This window comes from Colobus angolensis, unplaced genomic scaffold (genome assembly GCF_000951035.1).
Source record: "Colobus angolensis palliatus isolate OR3802 unplaced genomic scaffold, Cang.pa_1.0 Scaffold1, whole genome shotgun sequence".
Taxonomy (NCBI): domain Eukaryota; kingdom Metazoa; phylum Chordata; class Mammalia; order Primates; family Cercopithecidae; genus Colobus; species Colobus angolensis.
The window spans coordinates 13,578,727-13,599,936 of record NW_012110918.1 but is presented as its reverse complement, the minus strand read 5'-3'; the positions used below and the strand labels follow the sequence as shown (position 1 = coordinate 13,599,936).

The 21,210-nt window shown below is 54.3% G+C and overlaps 1 protein-coding gene across 8 annotated transcripts in view; it reads right to left on the bottom strand.

Annotated features, from left to right (window-relative positions):
- SEPT9 (septin 9) overlaps nt 1–21,210 on the bottom strand; it is a 212,031-nt gene that overhangs the window by 26,975 nt on the left and 163,846 nt on the right. The window contains exon 1 of one of the 8 annotated variants that reach the window (XM_011953646.1): nt 19,235–19,600. The exons of the other annotated variants lie outside the window; for them this stretch is intronic. The gene's annotated coding sequence lies outside the window, so the exon portion shown is untranslated. Of the gene's footprint in view, nt 1–19,234; nt 19,601–21,210 lie in introns of those variants that run through there. 8 annotated transcript variants of the gene reach the window in all.

The following is a 21,210-nucleotide window of genomic DNA, read 5'->3' as shown; positions in this document are numbered from 1 at the left end:
TTCCGGGCAGATCTGAAGCAGTCTTTAACATGTAAGGAATTCACAATCTGAATTGTCCTGTACAGTCGTACAGGACATGTGTGTGCCACAAACCTCTTTTAGAATCTGGTGAAAAGTAAAGACTCTCCCTAGAAAAGCATACACTGAAGACAGACAGACACGCACGCATTTTGGAGGGTTCATCAAAGAATCCCTAGGCCAGTGGATCCCAATTAAAAACAATAACTTGGCACTCTGGGAGGCTGAGGCGGGAGGATCGTTTGAGCCCAGGAGTTCAAGACCAGCCTGGGCAATGTAGCAAGGCCCCATCTCTATAAAATGAAATAAAATGAGAATAAAAAAAAGAACTTGGTGTGATGAGAACTTACAGAATTGAATAGGGTTATCTCAGCATTACCTTCAGCACTCTCTAAACTTTCGACCACACACATGAAGTTCTGGGTTCTACAGCTAGAGAAGAGGAAGGGCAGGTTAAAAAAATTATTCAAGGTGGAAGATTAGTCTGAGAAACAAAGAGGTAAGAGGAGAAGACTGAGGCCAGCTGGCCTCCATCCCTGAGCTCCGGCAGGAAAAGCTCCCAAGTGAGAACAAGTTGCTGTTCACGGACAGTGGACTCCAGAGGGGGTGGACAGAGACGTTGAGGAATGTCATCCCTGGGGGGCTCTGAAAACAGGATCTTTTCCCATCTCAACTCCGCTTTTCACTGCACTGTGTTCCTATTAACCTACCCAAGCTACTACAAACACTCCATAAATGTCACCGGGGACTTCCTGTTCTCTTCTAAAGATGGAAACACTGAATATCAATGACCAAATTGTGCAAAAGTGTGTGGGGTGGGGGATCAAGAACTGAATTTTTAAAATGCACACAGCTCATCTAATTTGTTAACTAACTCCAAATCTAATTACACTTCACACTTTGTATGGGGCAAGAAGCGTCTCCTCAAAGTCTGTTTAGGACCTGGGATGCCGGAAATCTGAGACTCTGCCTTCCCCTCCTGAGAAACTCTGAAACCCTGCTTAGAAATTGAACACAATGGCTCTGGCCTCCCAGAGAAAGACACGGATTTGCAAAGGCAAAGAGCTGCATTTTTCTCCGAGCTGGAGCTCTTTCCGGTTTCCACGATGGGGCTTAAACAAAGCCACAGCTTTACGGTTCCCCTGTCAGTGCTCTCTCCTTCTCGGGGAGCGACACGGTGGAAGAGCCAACGAGAACCCTGTGTGCTCCTTTGCAGGACCTGGAAAGGACAGGTGGTGTGAGTCTGTCTCTATCCAGCCTCCTCTTTCATTCATTCAGGGGCCCCAGGCGCCCCCAAGGCAGGGGGGCGGGGGTCCCTACTTTTAATGCCGGCCAAGATTCCTCCAGCTTTTCCCTCGCCAAACCTTTTCAAGCAAACCTCTCCTCTATTGTGGAGGAAGGAATCTGAAGCAGCTCTGCCTTGCTGCCAGCACGCTTTCAATCGGCCCCAGTCGGTAAAGTCAAATTTGGACAAAGTCCAAAGGCTCCCCACACCACCCGCCCCTTTCTGGAAGAGGCCTCCTCTGTTCTTTCATTTGCAACCCGCCACCTCCCTAGCCTGAGTTTTTTCACCCAGGCTCCATGGCCTATTGAGACATCAATCTCGGGCCAGAGCAAGCTCTGACCTGCAAACCATCGCCATTCACTTCCTAAAGAGCCACTCTCAGAACTCAGGCTGCAGGGAGGGCAGGCCAAAGATGAATCCTCTGACTTCTGCTGTGGTGTGTGGGGGGTGCTATTTTATATTCTGTTTTCCGCTGCCCTCTTGCCTTGCCCCAGCCCCTGAAGTGGATCCACTGCAGAGGGAGGATCAGGGAATGGCCCTGATGCCTCCCTCACCCCAGGGAACCTTCCGGCAGGAGCGGCCCCTACCCCAAAGCAACCCCAAGATCCAGCCTGTGCCAGCCCTCTGGCCATGTCCACAGTGGCCAGCCAACCACAGAGATTCCATTAGTTCTTGGCAAATCTGCAAACTTAAAAAGAGAAAGAAAAGTTTCCTCGTGGGTGGGTGGACACTGGCCATCTGTCACAGGCTGGAATTTCCTCTTATCAGGGATGTCCCCTAAGCAGGGGTGGGGGAGGGCAGGACCCAGAGCCTCCCTCTCTCCAACCCCTTCTGCTATCAGCAGGCCTGTCAGCAGATACACAGCAGAGCTCAGCAGTGAGGCAACAACAGGGGCTGGGGGGTCTGGGGTTCCACCTCCCCCAACTTATGAAATCATCTGAAATAACAACACGTAGACAAGGGTCTCTGGGGTGCAACAGGGTGGCCCCCTGCCAGGAACTGGGTAGAAAAAAAAAGCTTTCCCCTAATTCCCTTCTGCTGTGCAGATCAGGCCCTGAGGATGCTGCAGAGGCTGCTCCATGCCCAGGCCCTTCAGAGAGAGCAGGGGGCTGGCTGGAGGCAGGGCCTGCTTGGGGGTGGGGGACAGGCAGGGAGGGGCACATTCCTGGGCTATGAGTAGGAGCCTGACTAAATGACTCCTTCAGGAGGGAGAAAGACATTGCACACAACTGTCTGATTATAGCCAGAAGGGCTGGGAAGGTGGGGGAAAGGGGTGAAGGGGCCAGCTGCTCCAGGTGCCCCCAATCCAGGTAGCACCCACCTGTGCTGACAAGAGTTGGGAGACTGGAGTTGTTTTCTCTCCCCATCTCCAGGCCCTGCCCCAGGAGTCCTCCTGCTCAGGAGCCTGGGAGTTGAGGAGGTCTGGAAGCAGTAGGCCCACAGTGCCATTGCCTTGGGAACCCACAAGGCCTTGGATGTGGCTCCCTCGGTCCTAGCTTTGCAGGCAACCTACCTGGACTGCACCCACCTCCCAGAAGAGCTGCTCAGAATCCTACATGTCCAAAAGAAAGACCGATCAAAGAAGTGAGGAAGCCAAAGAGAGGCCTTATGAAAGCTTATGAGGCATTTTCCAAGTGCACACCCCAGCAACTTCAAATGCTTTCTGAAGTAAGGATGGGGATGGATGGTTGGTTGGATGAATGGATGGGTGTATGGGTGTATGAATGGGTGAGTGGGTGGGTGGGTGGATAGACAGATGGATGAATGGATGGGCAGGTGGATGAACAGGCAGGTGAATGGATGGGTGGGTGGATGAATGAGCAAATGGATGAATGACTGGATGGTTGGGTGAACGAGTAGATGGGTGGATGAGTGAACTGGTGGATGAGTGGATGGATGGATGAGTGGATGAGTAGACAAGTGGATGGGTGGATGGATGGGTGAACGGATGGGTGGGTGAGTGGATGGATAGATGAGTGGATGGGCAGATTGATAGGTGAGTGGATGGGTGGATGAGTGGATGGGTGGGTGAGTGGATGGATGGATGAGTGGGTGAGTGGATGGATGGATGAGTAGATGAGTGGATGGATGGATGAGTGGATGAGTAGACGAGTGGATGGGTGGACGAGTGGATGGGTAGATGGATGGGTGAGTGGATGGGTAGATGGATGGGTGAGTGGATGGGTGGATGAGTGGATGGATGGATGAGTGTGTGGATGAGTGGATGGATAGATGAGTAGATGGGTGGATGGGTAGATGGATGGGTGAGTGGATGGGTGGGTGAGTGGATGGATAGATGAGTGGATGGATGGATGGGTAGGTGAGTGGATGGATGATGAGTGGATGGGTGGGTGGACGAGTGGATGGATAGATGGGTGAATGAGTGGATGGGTGGATGAGTAGAGGGGTGGATGAGTGGATGGGTGGATGGGTGGATAGGTGGATGAGTGGATGGATGGATGGGTGGACAGACAGATGGGTGGATGGGTGGATGAGTGGATATATAGATGGGTAGATGGGTAGATGAGTAGATGGGTAGGTGAGTAGATGGGCAGGTGGATGAGTGGATGGATAGATGGTTGAATGAGTGGATGGGTGGATGAGTGAATAAGTGGATAGGTGGATGAGTGGATGGGTGGATGGGTAGATGAGTGGATGGACAGATGAGTGGATAGATGGGTGGATGGGTGGATGAGTGGATGGGTGGATGAGTGGATGAGTGGATGGATAGATAGGTGAATGAGTGGATAGGTGAATGAGTGGATGGGTGGATGGGTAGAGGAGTGGATGAGTGGATGGATGGATGAGTGGATAGATAGATGGGTGGATGGGTGGATGAGTGGATGGGTGGGTGAGTGGATGAGTGGGTGGTTGGATGGGTGGGTGGGTGGAAAGACAGGTAGGTGGAAAGATGAGTGGATAGGTGGATGTAGCCTATCCAAGGAGTCTCAGTTTCAGAAACACACACATACCCTTTCATCCCAGACTCTCCCCAGGAAAAAGCAGTGTGCATAGACCACTACCTGGTCACACCTCAAGACAGTCACTTTCATCCTCTCTGGAACACTGCCTTGGGGGATGCTGCACAGGGCATCCAAGCAACCTGAGCTCAGGGTATGAGACACCAGGAAGCAGCAGGCGTACTGTGACCCTTCAGGCCTGCGCTGTGGCCCCTGCTGCCTGCACTGTGGTATGAAGCTCAGATACACCTCTGGACTTGGGGTTCTGACTAGACGGAGCCACCAGTCCTCTGAAGAATGAAACACACAGGGGTCACCCTTGCCTCCGAGCTGCAGGGAATGATGACCACCCAGCCCTTCCTTTCCCCAAATCTTCTCCAGGTTTCTGTGCATGGTTCTGCTGACCTTCCTTCCTTCTGTCTCTGGCGATTCTCTCAGCCTCTGCTGGCTCCTCCTCCACCCTCACCCGTGGAGTCTAGCTGACTTCACCCAGGCCCTGGACATTCAATGCCAACAATGCCACCTTCTTTGTCCAGATTCACACTTGACTGCCAGCCTGACTCAAAGACGTGTCCCTGGGCCCCACTGTGCCAGGCCCTCTGCTGGGTCCTGGCTATCCGCAGCCACTGCCACTGTCAAGCCCCGACATCTGAAGACACCTTGAACCAAACGACCGTGCCCCAGGCTTAACTCTGGAGCTCCCATCCCACCTGCCTCCCACCCATCAAAGTGAACCTCCATCAAAGTGAATGGCCTCTCCAGCCAACAGCTATTGCAGCTAGATCTCTAGGGACCAGGCCTGGGCCCTCCATTTCCATTACTCCAAATCCACTCATCCATCCCAAACTTCCATCAGCGTTAACCCAACACATCTCACAGCCACCTGCAATCTAAGCTACCACCATTATCTGTCCCTACCCCAATCCCTCCTCCTCAAAGCGGCAGGAGGCCTGTGTAAAATTTATTAATCTGATCATTTCCCTCCATGAAGCCGTGACTGGTTTCCATTGCACCTGGGATAAACCATATTCCTATGGCTCCAGAATCCTGTCCTACCACCGACGTGCGGTGTGACCCTGAGCAAGTAACTTAAACACTCTACACCTCAATGTTATTACATGTGAAATGGGATAATAACATCTGTCTCATAAGAATGCTGGGGATCAAAAGAGATATTTATTTATGAAGCACATAGTGTTGTGCCTGGTCAGTCAATGCTTAAAGTCTTTGTTAACAAAACACACTCCCCTAACCTACTCTTCAGCTTCCATCCACGCACAGCCTCCCTGGCTGCCTTTCAGCTCTTCCAATGAGGCTACCCACAGAGGTCCTCCCTGCTGGGGCCATTCTTTCTCCATGCTGTTCCTAGAACTCCCTTTTGTTTTCCCAGGATAGTTCATCTACACTGGGTCCCTCAGTTCTTACACACGTGGCCCTCAGATTGCTGTCTGGGGTCTGTTGCATTCACTGCCCACAAAACCTTACACGTCTGAAGCACCCAGTAAGATGCTGTGAATAAGTGAGTGAATGAATGAATGAATGGCCAGCCTGCTGCCCTTTCGTCCGGCCCCTCCTCTCTCCCAGACCAGCATAGGGGCAGCCACGGCTCCCATCTACCCCGGTAACACCACTCCTTCTGTGCCGGCCGTGCTGGCCACAGTCCTTTCCCACGGCGTTCCCGCAGCTTTGGTGTGTGGCCACCTGTGAATGAGAGGCTCATGATTTCCGGCTTCCATCGTCCTTCTGGAGCCATAAAGCATTAAGGCGGAAGGATGGATGGGCTTCCTGGGACAGCCAGGGTGGGAGGCAGGAAATTTTGTTCAGGAAATGGTCAGTGTGGGATGAGGCGCCCGGTGGGGAGGGGAATGGGGCAGGGACTTGGGGCCTGGCTGTTCTCCAGCCAGGGACTCTAATCCCCACCCACTTCCCCGCCCATTCCCCAACCCCAGTGCTGGGCTCAGGACCCCTGGGGGCTCTCCTAGGAACACGGAAGACACAGTAAGGACCAGGGACACAGGACAAGCAGAGCCCGTGGGCAGGGGGCCTCCAGCCAGAACACCTGAGCCTATGCCTGGCTCTAACCAGACACTGAGACCTTGGCCAGGCCAGTCCCCACACTGAGGCAGGGAGGTCCCTCAGAAGCCGCTGGTCACCAAGCGCTGCGTGGCAGACATGCCACAGAGGGCTAGCATCTTCCCAGACACCAGCAGAGGCTCAGACGTCTCGCAGCCCAAGGATGACTTGGTCCCAGAGTCTATCCATCTGCCATCCTGCATGAAAAGCCTGACGCGACATGGCCGGCCCCAACGGAAGAGTGATTCGGGAACCGGCTAAGCGGATTTAGTACTACTGGCAAACTGGATTTAGTAACTGAGACACTGCCAGGGGCTTGGTAGAAGTCCCGAATGTACCAGACCCAGCCCTGACCCCCACAGAGCTCAGTCGAGCACTAAAAGGTACAGAGGCCGAGCTGAGCATCAGAGGAACACTGACCCCAGGGCTGACCGGTGCTCCACACTCTACAGTTTATAAACGGCTCACATTTACCTGATCGCAACTGACCCTCTCCTGCGAGGCCTTCTTTAGATTCTCCGTTCCCTAAAGTAATCAGTTGTGCCTTTTGAAATCAGAGCAAAGTAATAAAACCGCAGTAATAGTGTGTTCTTATGAACACTGTGATGTTAGCTGGTTAAATGAAGGAGCCCCCAGGGTCTCCCACACTGCCCCAATCCTGTGTCTCTTCTGGTCCCGGCCCACCCTCCATACTTCCTGCTTCTCTTCTTTCTCCTCCTCCCGAGGACCCAGGGCCTGGGGTTGACCTACTGTGGGACTCCAACGGTGATCTCCAGGGAGAAATGCCGGCTTCCTCCTTCCACCTAGTAGTGACCCCTGGCTCGCTCACGCTCACGCAGCCAAGACGGGCAGCAGCCGGAACCTGGAAGCTCCTAGGGTGGGAGCCTGTCCCCTCCCAGGCCCCTTCCAGCCCGAACTCCGGGAAGAAGCTACATTCATATGGTAATTTCTCCCAAGGCTGGGAGGGGGAAGGGGCCTGGCCGGAGCCTGACCGCTTTCCAGAGGCTGCACCCACTGGGCCTTCCAAGCCAGCTGGGCTCCTCGCTGTATCCCTGAGGGATGGTAACAGACTGCAGCACAAACTGCCCACTGGCTGGCTGGGGAGTGGGTACTCAGATGCGGGCCAGGGCCAGGGCCTTTGCTTTACAGGTCATGTGGTGGTTTAAAGTAGGCACTTTAACGGGTACACATTTGTGTTACAGTTTACTCGTGTGTGTGTGTGTGTGTGTGTGTGTGTGTGTGTGTGTGACAGTACAGAAAGACGGTAACACATTTCTTCCCAAAGACGGTGGCCCTGGGAGACCTGTGACCACCCTCACCTGGGGCCCCCAGGACTTCCAGCCTCCCCCAGGAAGGTCCTGTCTACCCGGGTTTGAAGTTGGTCCCACGGAAGAATCCTCTCAGAAAAATAAAAGTCACTTCCCCCAGCCTCAGCCCAGCCCCCTACCAGGGGTGAGTTACACCAAACTCACCCTCCCCCTCCCCTCCCCCTCCTCTCCCACTTCCTCTCTCACGCTGCAACTAGCTGCAAGCAGCTCACCCACCCAGGCCTGCCAATACACCACAGAAAAGACACATGAACCTTGCATTTCCCCTTTCTGACTTGTTGTGGGCTCCAACAGGCAAAGGAAACTGGAAGTCAGCAGCCAGGACCCAGCTGCAGGCCCCCGGGGCCATGCTGCATCCCTGGCCACAGCCGTCCCTGTGCTGATTCAATGTCCACTTATCCTAGTTCATGGAGCGAGGCCTGGACTCAAGGTGAAACAAAGGGGGCCTTAGCCTCCTGGGGCTCACAGTGCCCTGTGCCTGTGAGAGCAACCTCAGAGCACAGTACAGAGAAATGGCTGTGACACGGACTCACAGCACCTGGCTGGCCAAGCACAGCAATGCACCCCCACCGGGCCTGGGTCCCTCAGCAGACACACGGCTTAAAGGCTGGTTGGCTAAACCACATGACCTTGTAATTACCCAAGAGAAATGAAAAACGTGTTCGCAGAAAAACCTGTAGACTGGCACTCACTGCAAAACTCTTCACAACAGCCAAGTAGAAACAACCCAAATATCCATCAGCAGATGAAGAGATACGCAGTGTGGTCTATCCACGATGGAATATTATTCAGCCATGAAAAAGAATGAAGCACCAGCACCTGCTACAATGTGGATGAGCCTTGAAAACATTCTACCAAGTGAAAGGAGCCAGACACCAAGGCCACATATTGTAGGATTCCATTTACACAAACTATCTAGAACAGGTAAATTCATAGAGACGAAAGCAGATGAGCGGTGGCTGGGGTGGAGAGCCCGGAGTTGGGAACGGGGAATGGCTAATGGGGACACGGTCTCTTTTGAGGATGATGAAACGTGCTGGGATTAATGGTGATGGCTGTGTAAGTGTAATGGTTAATTTTCTGTGTTAATTGGACTGGGCTATGGGGCACCTAGGTATTTGGTCAAACATTATTCTGAGTGTATCTGCGAGGGTATTTTTGGATGAGTTTAATATTTAACTCTTTACCTTTCAGAAAAAAAAAAAAAGTTCAGCTCACTCCCAGCACTCAATTTTACATAAACATGCTCTTTGAGGCTGAAGCAAATCTGACTGATGTTCTATGTGAAAATTAAATACAAAAACCGGCCAGGTGCAGTAGCTCATGCCTGTAATCCCTGCACTTTGGGAAGCCGACATGGGTGGATCACTTGAGGTCAGGAGTTTGAGACCAGCCTGGTCAACCTGGTGAAACACCGTCTCTACTAAAAATACAAAAAATTAGCCAGGTGTGGTGGCAGGCACCTTGTAATTCCAGCTAAACTCGGGAGGCTGAGACGAGAATCACTTGAACCCGGGAGGTAGAGGCTGCAGTAAGCTGAGATCGTGCCACTGACCTCCAGCCTGGGCAACAGAGAGAGATTCCGTCTCAAAAAACAAAAAAATTAAAAAGAAGAAAATTTTTAATCGTTCCTGCAGTTATTTCTAAGCAAAACAACGGGATCATCTGAGTCACCTATTCTGGAAAAATCGGATTCATCAAATGAATCTTCAGCCAACAACTGATGAAGAACAATGTTAATATCACTTGTAGGAATGCTGTGTTCTCTAGGATTTGACATTTTTAGCGATCGAGAATTACTTTTTTTTTTTTTTTTTGAGATTGAATCTTGCTCTGTCATCCAGGCTAGAATGCAATGGCACGATCTTGGCTCACTGCAACCTCTGCCTCCCGGGTTCAAGCAATTCTCCTGCGTCAGCCTCCCAAATAACTGGGATTACAGGCACCTGCCACCACGCCCGGCTAATTTTTGTATTTTTAGTAGAGACGGGATTTCACCATGTTGGCCAGGCTGGTCTCCAACTCCTGGCCTCAGGTGATCGGCCTGCCTCAGCCTTCCCAAGTGCTAGGATTACAGGCATGAGCCACCACACCCGGCTGAGAATTACCATTTTTTTTAATGGAAATACCACTACTAAAAATGGAATATGCTACAAACAGAATGATGTCTTCTGTTTCCGAAGTCAATATACTAGAGTGATGTGAAAATAGTAATAAAAGCAAGCTACTTCCCGGCAAAGTTATCTCGGGGTGAATGCTGCAGCCACAAGCACTGCTGGTGAGTGTTCTTGAGGCAAACGGGAAAAGGGTGCAATCAGGAGCCCGGGGAAAGCAGACTGCATGCTCTGATGGGGGTGAGCCTCACCCGATCAGTTGAACGCAACAGGGTTTGGAAGGCACACTCCAAGATACAGTGCCTTGGCACAGTGAATATTTTCGGCTGAAGGAATTTAAGAAATGGCAGGTCCAAGAAGGACTCGCTGGCTGCCCCTTCTCTGAAGTAGGTCATAAGCCCCTCATGTAAGAGGTGCCCTCCCGGCCGGGCGCGGTGGCTCAAGCCTGTAATCCCAGCACTTTGGGAGGCCGAGACGGGCGGATCACGAGGTCAGGAGATCGAGACCATCCCGTCTCTACTAAAAAATACAAAAAGCTAGCCGGGCGAGGTGGTGGGCGCCTGTAGTCCTAGCTACTCGGGAGGCTGAAGCAGGAGAATGGCGTAAACCCGGGAGGCGGAGCTTGCAGTGAGCTGAGATCCGGCCACTGCACTCCAGCCTGGGCGACACAGCGAGACTCCGTCTCAAAAAAAAAAAAGAGGTGCCCTCCCTACACCCAGGGGAAATGAACAGCCTCATCTCCAGAGATAGAGGATCTGAGAGGGGCCCCGGTACACAGGCCTTGCCGAGACCCCCGCCCCGGGCTCACTGTTCAGCTAATCTTTTGTTGCTCTGTCACAGGTTCCCATGACTTTCCACTCTTCATCAAACCCAGCATAAAAACGTTCAGGCTCGGGCTGGGCACAGCGGCTCAGGCCTGTCATCTCAGCACTTTGGAAGGCCGAGGTGGCCGGATCACTTGAGGTCAGGAGTTGAAGAACAGCCTGGCCAACATGGTAAAACCCCATCCCTACTAAAAATACAAAAATTAGCCGGGTGTGGTGGCACATGCCTGTAGTCGTAGCTACTCAGGAGGCTGAGGTGTGAGAATGGCTTGAACCCAGGAGACAGAGGTGGCAGTGAGCAGAAATCATGCCACTACACTCCAGCCTGGGCAACAGAAAAGCAAAATAAATAAACAAAACAAAACAAAAAAAACCTGCTCAAAACAAGCAAAAAACAAATAAAACAAACAAGCAAAACAAATAAAAACTGCTCAGGCCTAGGCCGGGCACGGTGGCTCACGCCTGTAATCCCAGCACTTTGGAGGCCAAGGCAGGAGGATTGCTTGAGCCCAGGAGTTTGAGACCAGCCTGGGCAACATAGTGGGACCCTGTCTCTACAAAAAATAAAAAATTAGCCAGGCGGGGTGACGCATGCCTGTAGTCCCTGCTACTTGGGAGTCTGAGCTGGGACTTAAGAGTGGGTTCAGAACAGCTCCTGGGGCCGACAGCTGGGTCCCAGCTTGAGCCCAGGAAGTCAAGGCTGCAGTGAGCTGTGATCGGGCCACCGCACTCCAGCCTGGACGAGCTACAGAGTGAGACCTTGTCTCAAAACAAAACAAAAACCGCTCAGGCTAACGGTTTCTCTGGGTCTTCATTTCCTTAGGAAGGCTCCGTGTCAAGTAAAACTTACTTGAATTGTTACGCTTGTTTCCTGTTAATCTCTCTGGCAGTCTAATTTCCAGGGTCCCAGCCAAGGAATCCAAAACCGATAGAAGGAAAGGGTTTTGTTTTTCTCAGATTTTGTTCTGATCGGGCCTTTGTAATTTTGTGACAAAGACCTGAAGGTCTGAATAGGACAGAAGGCCTGAGTGAGAGAGAATTCTTCCTGCTTAACCGCCTTCAACCTGGAACATCAGTTTTTTCCTGCTTCAGACTCAAACGGACACACGGGCTCTTCCTGGGTCTCAGGACCGGAACGACGCCATTGGCTCTCCTGGGTCTTGGGCCTTCAGGTGGACACCAGAGCCACACCACGGGCTCTCCCGAGTCTCCAGCCTGCTGCTGATTTACTCTGCGAATCTTGGCACTCGCCAACTTCCGAAATGAGGTGAGTCAACTCCTCACAAGAATAAATCTCTTTATCTGTGCACACGTACACACCTTCTATTGGTTCTGTTTCTCTGGATGACCCTAATACAACCACTTTGTGAATACAGCAAAACCACTGAACTATAGGCTTTAAAAAGGTCAAGGTCACAATATGCGAATTCTATCTCCATAAAGCTACCACTTAAACAGCAACAAGAGGCCAGCGAGCCCTGTGCACTCCTCTGCAAGCAAGAGCCGGGACGGCATCGTCCTTGCCCTCGGATGTCCCCAGCCTCCAGCCCAAGTCTGGGAACATCTTTCATGTGCCCCCTCCTTCAATTCTGTAGTCCCAGGGTCGGGGCGGTCCTCAGCCTGGTACCTTCTCTGCACCTCCTCACCCTCTCCTCACACCAGCCAATGGACACAGAGGTCTCCTCACGGATTTTTATTTTTAGTATTTATTTATTTGTTTTTTTTTTGAGACAGAGTCTCACTCTGTCGCCCAGGCTGGAGTGCAGTGGCGTGATCTCGGCTCACTGCAACCTCCGCCTCCTGGATTCGAGCGATTCTCCTGCCTCAGCCTCCCGAGTAACTGGTATTCCAGTCATGTGCCACCACACCCGGCTAATTTTTTGTATTTTTACTAGAGGTAGGGTTTCTCCATGTTGGCCAGGCTGGTCTCGAACTCCTGACTTCAGGTGACCCGCCCGCCTTGGCCTCCCAAAGTGCTGGGATTACAGGCATGAGCCACCGCGCCCAGCCTCCCCATGGATTTTTAAAAGGGCCCTGGGTGACACAGACTGCAATCTGCTAAGTCACTAAATGACCCTTTTAAATAAAGAAGGAAGTCATAAACCTCCACTTAAAAGGAGTGGGGGATGGCAACAGAAACACAGCCAGTCAGAAACCGGAAAGGTCTCACTCAACTCGTCCCCAAGGTCTCTGGGTAGAAGGGACAAGAAGGGAAAACCTGCCTCCTAAGACACCCCACTCAGCACCCCACCCCCCAGATGCAAGACACAGCTGTGCATAGCGGCGGTAGTGAGGACCCTGGCCCGGTAGGCCCCCGCATCCCCGGCAGAGGGCTCCAGGGCCTAGGGCTGCTCAACACGACCAAGAGGAAATGACCACAGGAGCCCCCAGCTGCTGGGGGTGGCCCCTGTGGTTTCCTGGGCCATCTCTGGTGGGGGAGGCCCCCGCAGTTTCCTGGGCCATCTCTGGTGGACCCACTCCAAATCTGGAAGAGGCCCAAGCCCTCTCCCTCCCCATATCCCAAACCCCAACCACACCAGCCAGGAGCCTTGATGGACAAGAAAAAATTCAATTAAGCCCCACTGTGCTAGGTGACATGGGCCCCAGAGGGAGAGAGGCCCCTGGGTTGCTCAAGTTTAATGATAACTTCAGCAGTCGGGTCTCCAAGTTAATTAGCTCTTTCTTCCCCAGCAGTCCTCGGGGAGCCCCACGGTGAGCTGTGAGGAGCCAGCCCAGCACGGCACACATGAAGTAGGCGCCTTCCCTCACTCCCACTCCACAAACACCAGGACCCCTCAGGGGACCAGCCTCCCATCCCTGAGTCATTTCTCCCCCACTGCCCTCTCAACAAGGAATAGAGAAGGAGCTTCTACTGCTTCTGTAGATATAGAAACAGGCATGCACAGACAGGTCATGCGTGATATGGTTTGGACATTGTCCTCTCCAAATCTCATGCTGAAATGTGATCCCTGATGTTGGAGGTAAGGCCTGCAGGGGCAGGGGTTGGGTCATGGGGGCGGATCTCTCATGGAAGGCTTGGTGCCCTCCCCATGGTCATCAGGTGCGGGAGATCTGATTGCTATAAAGAGTCTGGGAGGGCTGGGTGCGATGGATCACGCCTGTAATCCCAGCACTTTGGGAGGCCGAGGCGGGTGGATCACAAGGTCAGCCGTTTGGGTCCAGCCCAACCAACATGGCAAAACCCCGTCTCTAGTAAAAACACAAAAAAAATTAGCTGGGCGTGGTGGTGTGTGCCTGTTATCCCAGCTACTCAGGAGGCTGAGGTTGCAGTGAGCCGAGGATTGTGCCACTGCACTCCAGCTTGGGTGACAGAGCGAGACTCCATCTCAAAATAAAAAAAAAAAGGGTCTGGGAGTTCCCTCTCTCGCCATGTGATGGGCCAGCTCCCCCTTCACCTTCTACCATGAGGAAAAGCTTCCTGGGGCCTCCCCAGAAGCCGAGCAGATGCTGGCGCCACTTGTACAGCCTGCAGAACCGTGAGCCAAATAACCCCCTAGCCTCGGCTATTCCTTTACAGCAACTCGAAATGGACGAACGCGATGTGTTAGTTTCTCTTTCTGGACCCCACAGTGTGCCTGGCTGGGGCTGTGCTCTGGGGAAATAGGCAACTGTGAGGTCCTCACAGACAGGGCCTGGGGTCTTAACCGCAGCCACATCTCAGCGCCTTGATATTACTGAGTGGATGCCCAAAAAGCACCGCTGGGTGAATGCACGAGTGAATGATGAAGATGGAGGTGGCTGTTGGTGCCAGGGCAAGGCCCCAGGAGTCTGGGGAGGTGGGACCGGGCAGTTCAGGTCAACGGCTAACCCTGGGCAAGGCCGGGAGGCAGCCAGGACAGGAAAGGACAGCTGAGGGATTTTATGTGAGTAGCCTCACTCTTCCCAGGAGGGCAGGAAGCAGGACTCAGACCAAGGGGTGCCAGGTGGGAGCGGCACTCAGGTGGCCCGAGGAGCAGGTGCAGGCTTGGCAGGGCTGGTGGTACCATGTGTGGGGCCGATCCTGGCCCCATTCACTGCCTCCACCTCCTGGACACATGGGCCCATGGCCCCCAAGGCCCTCCTCTGTCCCCATGCCCACCTCTCCAGGCTCCACTTCCGGACACCAAGCCGTTTTCTCACTCCCATCTCTCCCATTGTCCCTATATCTGAGCTGACCTCCTCCCCGAGCTCTGGTGAAATTCTAGCGCCCAGAGGTGCATCTCACATTCCTGGGCCACAAAGCCTTTGCAGTCTCCACTTTCCCGGGACATTCCATCTTAGAGCTGAGTGTATACTTATCTCACTGGATCAGAAGCTTCAGGAAGGCCCGTCTTGCATGCTCCTGCCCCCCACTTCCTGCCCGCCACTCAGCCAGCAGCTGCCATGTGGTTGGGCCTTGGCAGCCACTGCAGCTGGTAATACACACTTAGCACTTCTATGTCCAGGTTCCGTGCTGAGCCTCTTCCATTTCATCTCCATTTGTCTTCATGATGGCCCCTGATATGGTAACCATCATTATCCATTTTTCAGACAAAAGACTATGGCTCAGAGAGGAGGAATGGCAGGTCCGAGGCCACATGGTTCGTAACAGGCAAATGGACCTGGCAGTCTCTCTACCCACGAGTGGGGCTCCTCCCTGTCTACAGACCTCACTGAGGTTTTAGAGCCTGGAGCCAGTGAGTCTCCATTGAGCACAAGGATAGCGGTGGTACCGGGGCTGGAACAAGGCAAGGGCCCCCCAAATCACAGTCCCAGCTGTGGACCACACCTCGGGACCCCGCCCTGGCTGGGAACCTTGCTCCAGCCCACCCAGGACCCCCACCCCTCCTTCCCACCCCAGCTCCTGCACTGGGCTGTGCATGGGGGTCTGCTGAAGGAGTGAGGGCAGGAGGGATGGTGAGCAGGGTAGAAAGCGACTCTGATGGGTAGGCTTCTGCTGGAAGCTTGAAACGTTCCTGGAGAGCAGGAAGATACCAGGGGAAGAGGTTACAGCCCTCAGAAGGGCTGGCTGGGGACTGTCCTGCAGCCCTCTCCTCGGGACAGGCAGAAAATCCAGCCCCACTTCACGGTAAGTCCAGGGAGCCTGTGGGGGTACCAGCTGTAGCTAGGGTGGTGCGTGAGTTTACCCAGGGCACACTGCCGTGGAGGAAGGCCGTCTGGAGGACGAGACGTGGTCCGCAGTCAGCTTAAACCTCATGTATTCTGTAAATAATTATTTATAATAAACAAGCCTTATTCACCCTCTAAGAAGAGTAAAACACTACAGGAGGCACTTTCTCACCAACTGCACACGTCACAGTGACTTCACTGCGTCACTGAGGGAGGGCCCAGGGTGCCCGGTTCAGAGTAAACCATGGCCAGGGGGATGGGCACACTGCCAAATCAGCCAGACCTCCACCCCTGAAAATGTGGCCTAAATTCTCTTCAACGGGTTACAAGGAAATTCAGCGTGAACCCCGTGTTTCCACCACTATTGGCTGTTCCAGAAGACTGGGAGGAGGGGCCTTGCCTTTTCCCCACTCTTGGTCACAGGGTTTGAGACCACAGCTTGGGCTGGGACCCCCATCTCCTTCCTGGGGAAGACGCTCAGCCAGGGGTGTCTGCCAAGGCCCAGTGCACAAACACGGAATGCACTTAACATCCGCTTCGGCACCTCCCGGCCTCCCACACGGGTTTCCCCTATCTGACCCCTCAAGCAGGGAGAGTGATGGGGCATGGGGCACCTCTAGGGGAGACTGGGGGACTGGAGCAAGGTTCCCAGCTCAGGGTGAGGTGCTGAGGCATGGTCCATGCAGCGCTGCTTCTCACAGGAGGCCTGGGGCGTGACCAGGAACTCGGAGACTCAGCAGAGGTCTGGGCATGGGACTCTTGGTACACAGCCAGGGTGAGGGCCGAGGCTGTATGGATGTGAGCAGGTGACCCTGTGCCACCAAGTACCATCTGTGCCGGGCCCTGTGCAGTGGTCCCCATATCACTGAGCTTCAGGGAGGTGAGGCAACCATCCAAGGCACACAGCCCTGGGGGAAAGGCTGGACCCAGGTGTGTCTGATTCCAGAATTCAAGAGGACAAGCCGAGGAGTCTGAGTCCCCTGAGACCTCAGTGATGGCTTAGTGCCTCAGGATGGCCAGGCTGGCTCCTGCAGCTTTAGTCAGCCGTGCCCGCCTTCAGTCATCCAGGGGCTCAGCAGTGGTCACTGAGACCTGGTACTGGTCATGGGTGCCCATCCCTGGTGGTGGGGACCTGGTGCTGGTCACTGAGATCTGGTATTGGCCATGGGGACCTGTCCTTGGCTATGGGGACCCAGCACTGGTCCCTGAGACCTAGTACTGGCCATGGGGCCCATCCCAGGCTGTGGGTACCCGGTGCTGGCCCCTGAGATCTGGTACTGGCCGTGGGGGCCCATCCCTGGCTGCAGGGACCCAGTATTGTCTGTGGAGTCTGTCCCTGGCTTCGGGGAGTCAGTACTGCCTCTGGGGCCTATCCCTGGCAGTGGGAACCTAGTGCTGGAGGATCCTGACAGCAAAACCACAGAAGCGACGGGTAACAGTGGTCCATTAGCAGAGGGTGTGGCCTGCCCTGGCCGCGGCACCTTCCTCCACCCTGTGCCCTCTCACCACAAAGCCTGGTGCAGGTAATGAAGCCAAGAGGCGGAGAATCCGCAGGAGGATGCACACACCTGCTCCTCGTGCAGCGTCCCTGTGCCCTGGGTGGCTGAGAACCCCTGCTCCTCCTCCAGGCCTCTCCGTGCCAGGTCTGCACTGTTCTGCCCAGCCTCGGCTCCCACCCGCCCAGCCCCCCAGCTACAGACAGCAGCGATTCTCCCTCCCACTCAATGGGGCCACTGTCCAGCCCATCATTAGTCTTCAGGGCCGGCAGATGACACCGGCCATGGGCAGCGCTTCCTCAGGCCCCAGCACACAAGGCACAAAAGACACCATCCTGCCCCAAGACTCTCCTAGTCACGTGGCACATGGGAAGTGGGGCTGGGAATCTTCCAGAGCAGTCCCCTGCCCTGGGGGAGAGCGCGTTCAAATCCCCGAGGAAATGCCGCTCTTTGGCCCTTTTTCTGAACAATCCTCCAAGGAGACCTTGTGCCGCGAGCGCAGGGAGAATGGAGATTCTTGTGAGGCTCTCGGGCTAGCCTCACAGAAACCACAAAATATTTGGATAAAAGTTGAAAATCTGCAGTCACACAATGCTGACCATTCATTCAAACACTTGTTGAGCAAGCACCTACGACGTCCGGGAACTCAGGACGTGGATCGATAAGACACAATCCTCATCTCAGTTCTAGTGAGAGAGAGAGATGGCACCATCAACCCCACCCACTGGGGACCCCCTTGGAGGTGGCGTGCAGGTTCAGGGCCGAATCTGCCCAGTGGACGTGCCACCCACGTCCGCGTATCTCCTGGTCCTGTGGTGGCCCCTGGAACAAAGGCTGAGAGATAAGAGAGAAGGATCTGGGGGAGGGAGGACGTCCATGCACATTCCACTGGGGACACCCGCAAGGACGACTGTTCAGTGACCGTTCAGATGACCGAGTCACCTGGTGCTTAGAGCCTGGCACCCACAGAGCAGGGTGGGGGTGGCAGACCCTGCCAGGGGCACAGGCCTGAGAAGGGAGTGCTGCCAGCCAGGCTCAATGGGACAGAGAGCAAAGGGCCTCCTTCCCGAAGGCCATGCAGAGGCTGAGGGTCAATGTCAGCAACTCCATCAACATCAGTACCCTGAGGCCGACCCAGAGTTGGGGTTCCAAGAGCAGCCTTGGGCGCTCAGGAGCTGGGATCTCACAGAGGGTGTCCCCCACCCCTAGCTTCGGGCTAGTGACAGATCTGGCGTGCTTCTGCCCATGATCCAACTACTGAACCCAAATGAATGCAATGACAAATTGCATTTAGTGTTATTTATAGGGAGAAGGGAGGAAAAAAAAGAAAGAAAGAAAGAACGTAAATCGCTTTTAGGCTGGCTGCCCAGGGGGAGGGCAGATGGGCCATCACCTCTGCCACTTTTCAGGCCCTTTGCACTGACTCCCCCACCCCCAGCAAAACCAAGGCCCAGCCCCTCCCCACAAAACCAGCCGAAACCAGCCCCGGAGTCAGCTGGGATGAAGCAACTCCTGCAGGCAGATCATTAACTCTACTGTGATGGTTCGAGCAGGGAACCCAGATCAGGCCACCGCAGCTCAGGCACCTGCAGATGGCCTGGGCCTCTGGGTGTTAAGCTCTCTCTTCCTGCACCCCCTCCGAGCCCGGTGGGCAGTGTGCAATTCCCAGGGTTGATGAAAGAGAGGAGGAAGAGGCTGAGCTGCGGCGAGTTTGAACAGCCAGCCCTGGGAGGGGCTGAGGTGGAAGGTTCCCACTGCTGCTCCACAGGCCCTGGAGCAAGGCTCCCATGATTCCGCCGCCAGCGGGGCAGGCACAGGCCTGGGTGCTGAGTGTGCCAGGATCTCCGCCGCTTCCTGGGTGGGGGCAAGAGGGACCCTCATGGGCCTGTAATTAGACCCGCGCCTTCCCAGCCAATTCCTCATCAAACAAACTTACACGTACAGCGGACTGGGCATGGCCGCCACCCTCGGGAACCCCCTGGGAAAGCTTCCCAAGGCTCTGCTGAGCTCCGGGAACAGGTCCCTACCTGTCCGGGAACCGGGCTGGCACTCAACAAACAAATCAAAGCTCAGCACTGGAAGGCAGAACTCTGGGACTAGAGTCCCAGCCAAGGGTCACAGTCCCTTCCAAGTCCCTCAGGAAGCCTCTTCCCCAAAGAGTGGCTGTGGGAAGCTGGGAGCCTCCAGGGTCTTCCCAAAGCCCAGGTGGTATCAATGCCCTATGTTAAGGTGAGGGCTGCAGAGAGGGGCCGGTGGGGAGGAGCCCCCACAGCTCACCCCGGCCATTGACCCTACTCTCAAGCATTGAAATAAAGCCCTCTTCCCACACCCTCGGCCAGGGAGAGAGGGCGGAAGCCCTAAACATCCGGGGTGTATGGGAAAGGCTTACATGTACAGAGGAACCAGATAACGGAAGCTGCTGGCAGTGGTGACAGGCTTCTTAAAGGGACCTTGAGACCTTTGACACCAGAAGGGAAGCCGCACACTGCACCAGGCCTGGGGACAGGGAGAAGGGGCTCCTAAGGACAGGGTGGTCCCCTCCTGTGGAAGTGCCTCGCATTGTCTGATAACAGCAGTTCGGACCAGCTGTGGCACAACAGGAAGTTGGGAGAATATGGTGGCCCAGGAGGCTGGCCAGGGCTGGGGAGTGGTCAACCCGGAGACTCTGGTTGCCCAAGTGGGTCTAGGGTTTCTGGGGTGAAAGCCCAGAACCTTGTGGGGCACAGTGGACCCAGTGTTCGGAGGACAGATCCCAGGCCCAGATAAGGCCTTTCCTTTTTTTTTTTTTTGAGATGGAGTTTCACTCTTGTTGCCCAGGCTGGAGTGCAGCAGCACAGTCTCAGCTCACTGCAACCTCCACCTCCCAGGTTCAAGTGATTCTCCTGCCTCAGCCTCCTGAGTAGCTGCGATTACAGGCACGTGCCACCATGCCCGGATTAGCCAGTATTTTCAGAAGAGACACAGTTTCACTATGTTGTACAGGCTGGTCTCGAACTCTTGACCTCAGGTGATCTGCCTGCCTTGGCCTCCTGAAGTGTTGGGATTACAGGCATGAGCCACTGCGCCTGGCTGACAAGGCCATTTTTGACATGGAATGCTGGTCTGACCACAGTGTTCAATGGCTTCCGCCTGCAACTATGCCCCCGCCTTCCATTAAAACAGGGCTCTCAGGGCAGAAGTCACATCTTCTCATCCCAGAATGCCCCACGCCACCCCCCATGCACACACAGTGGCTCCTCCCCACTGCAGCTGAATCGGCCCCATCACAACGACAGCCTACAGGGGCGGGGGCTGGTGGGAACATACACAAAGCAGCCAATGCAATAGTTTCTCAGATACCCTGACACAGAAATGACCAGAGGACAAGAGGGGCAAGCCGGGGGTCCGCGGCAACTCAGGCCTCCAGAAACAGGTGTTAAAAAAGGCGAGCCATACCACAGACCTTCCTTGGCCACATCTCAGCCTAAAAGAGACCCAAGAAGGAGAAGGGGTCAAGACCCAAGAAGAAGCAAGAATCCCACCTTTCCAACGAGGACTCGTATGCTAGATGCTAAGCAAACCACCTTCTTACTTTTCCTGCAAAGGAGCTCCTGGGGCTGCCAGGGGAGTTGGCCAAAAAGAGTGACATTCACGGAAACACACGAGGCCCCATTAGTTTCAAGGCAAGGTGGCAATGAATGGAGGAGGAAAACCACACCATTATGAGGGAATGGGGCCTTTTTCTGCTTCCTCCTCTTCTAACAGGTTTTCTCATGTGGGATCCAAACCAAATTCCAACTGGGTCCTGATCCAGCAGGTGCTGTCCCCACAGCCCAGAACAGACCTGCCAGAAAACTACTGCTCAACCTCCTTCCGGGTGGCACATTTTTCTCTGGGAAAGGAATTACAAACTTATCTTAGATGAGCAGAGAGCTGTTCCCCAAACCTCTGACCAAAACACAGCAGATTTCATGTCAACAAGCAAAGAGAGAGGGGCCAGGGATGAAGTGCAGCAGGCTGGAGG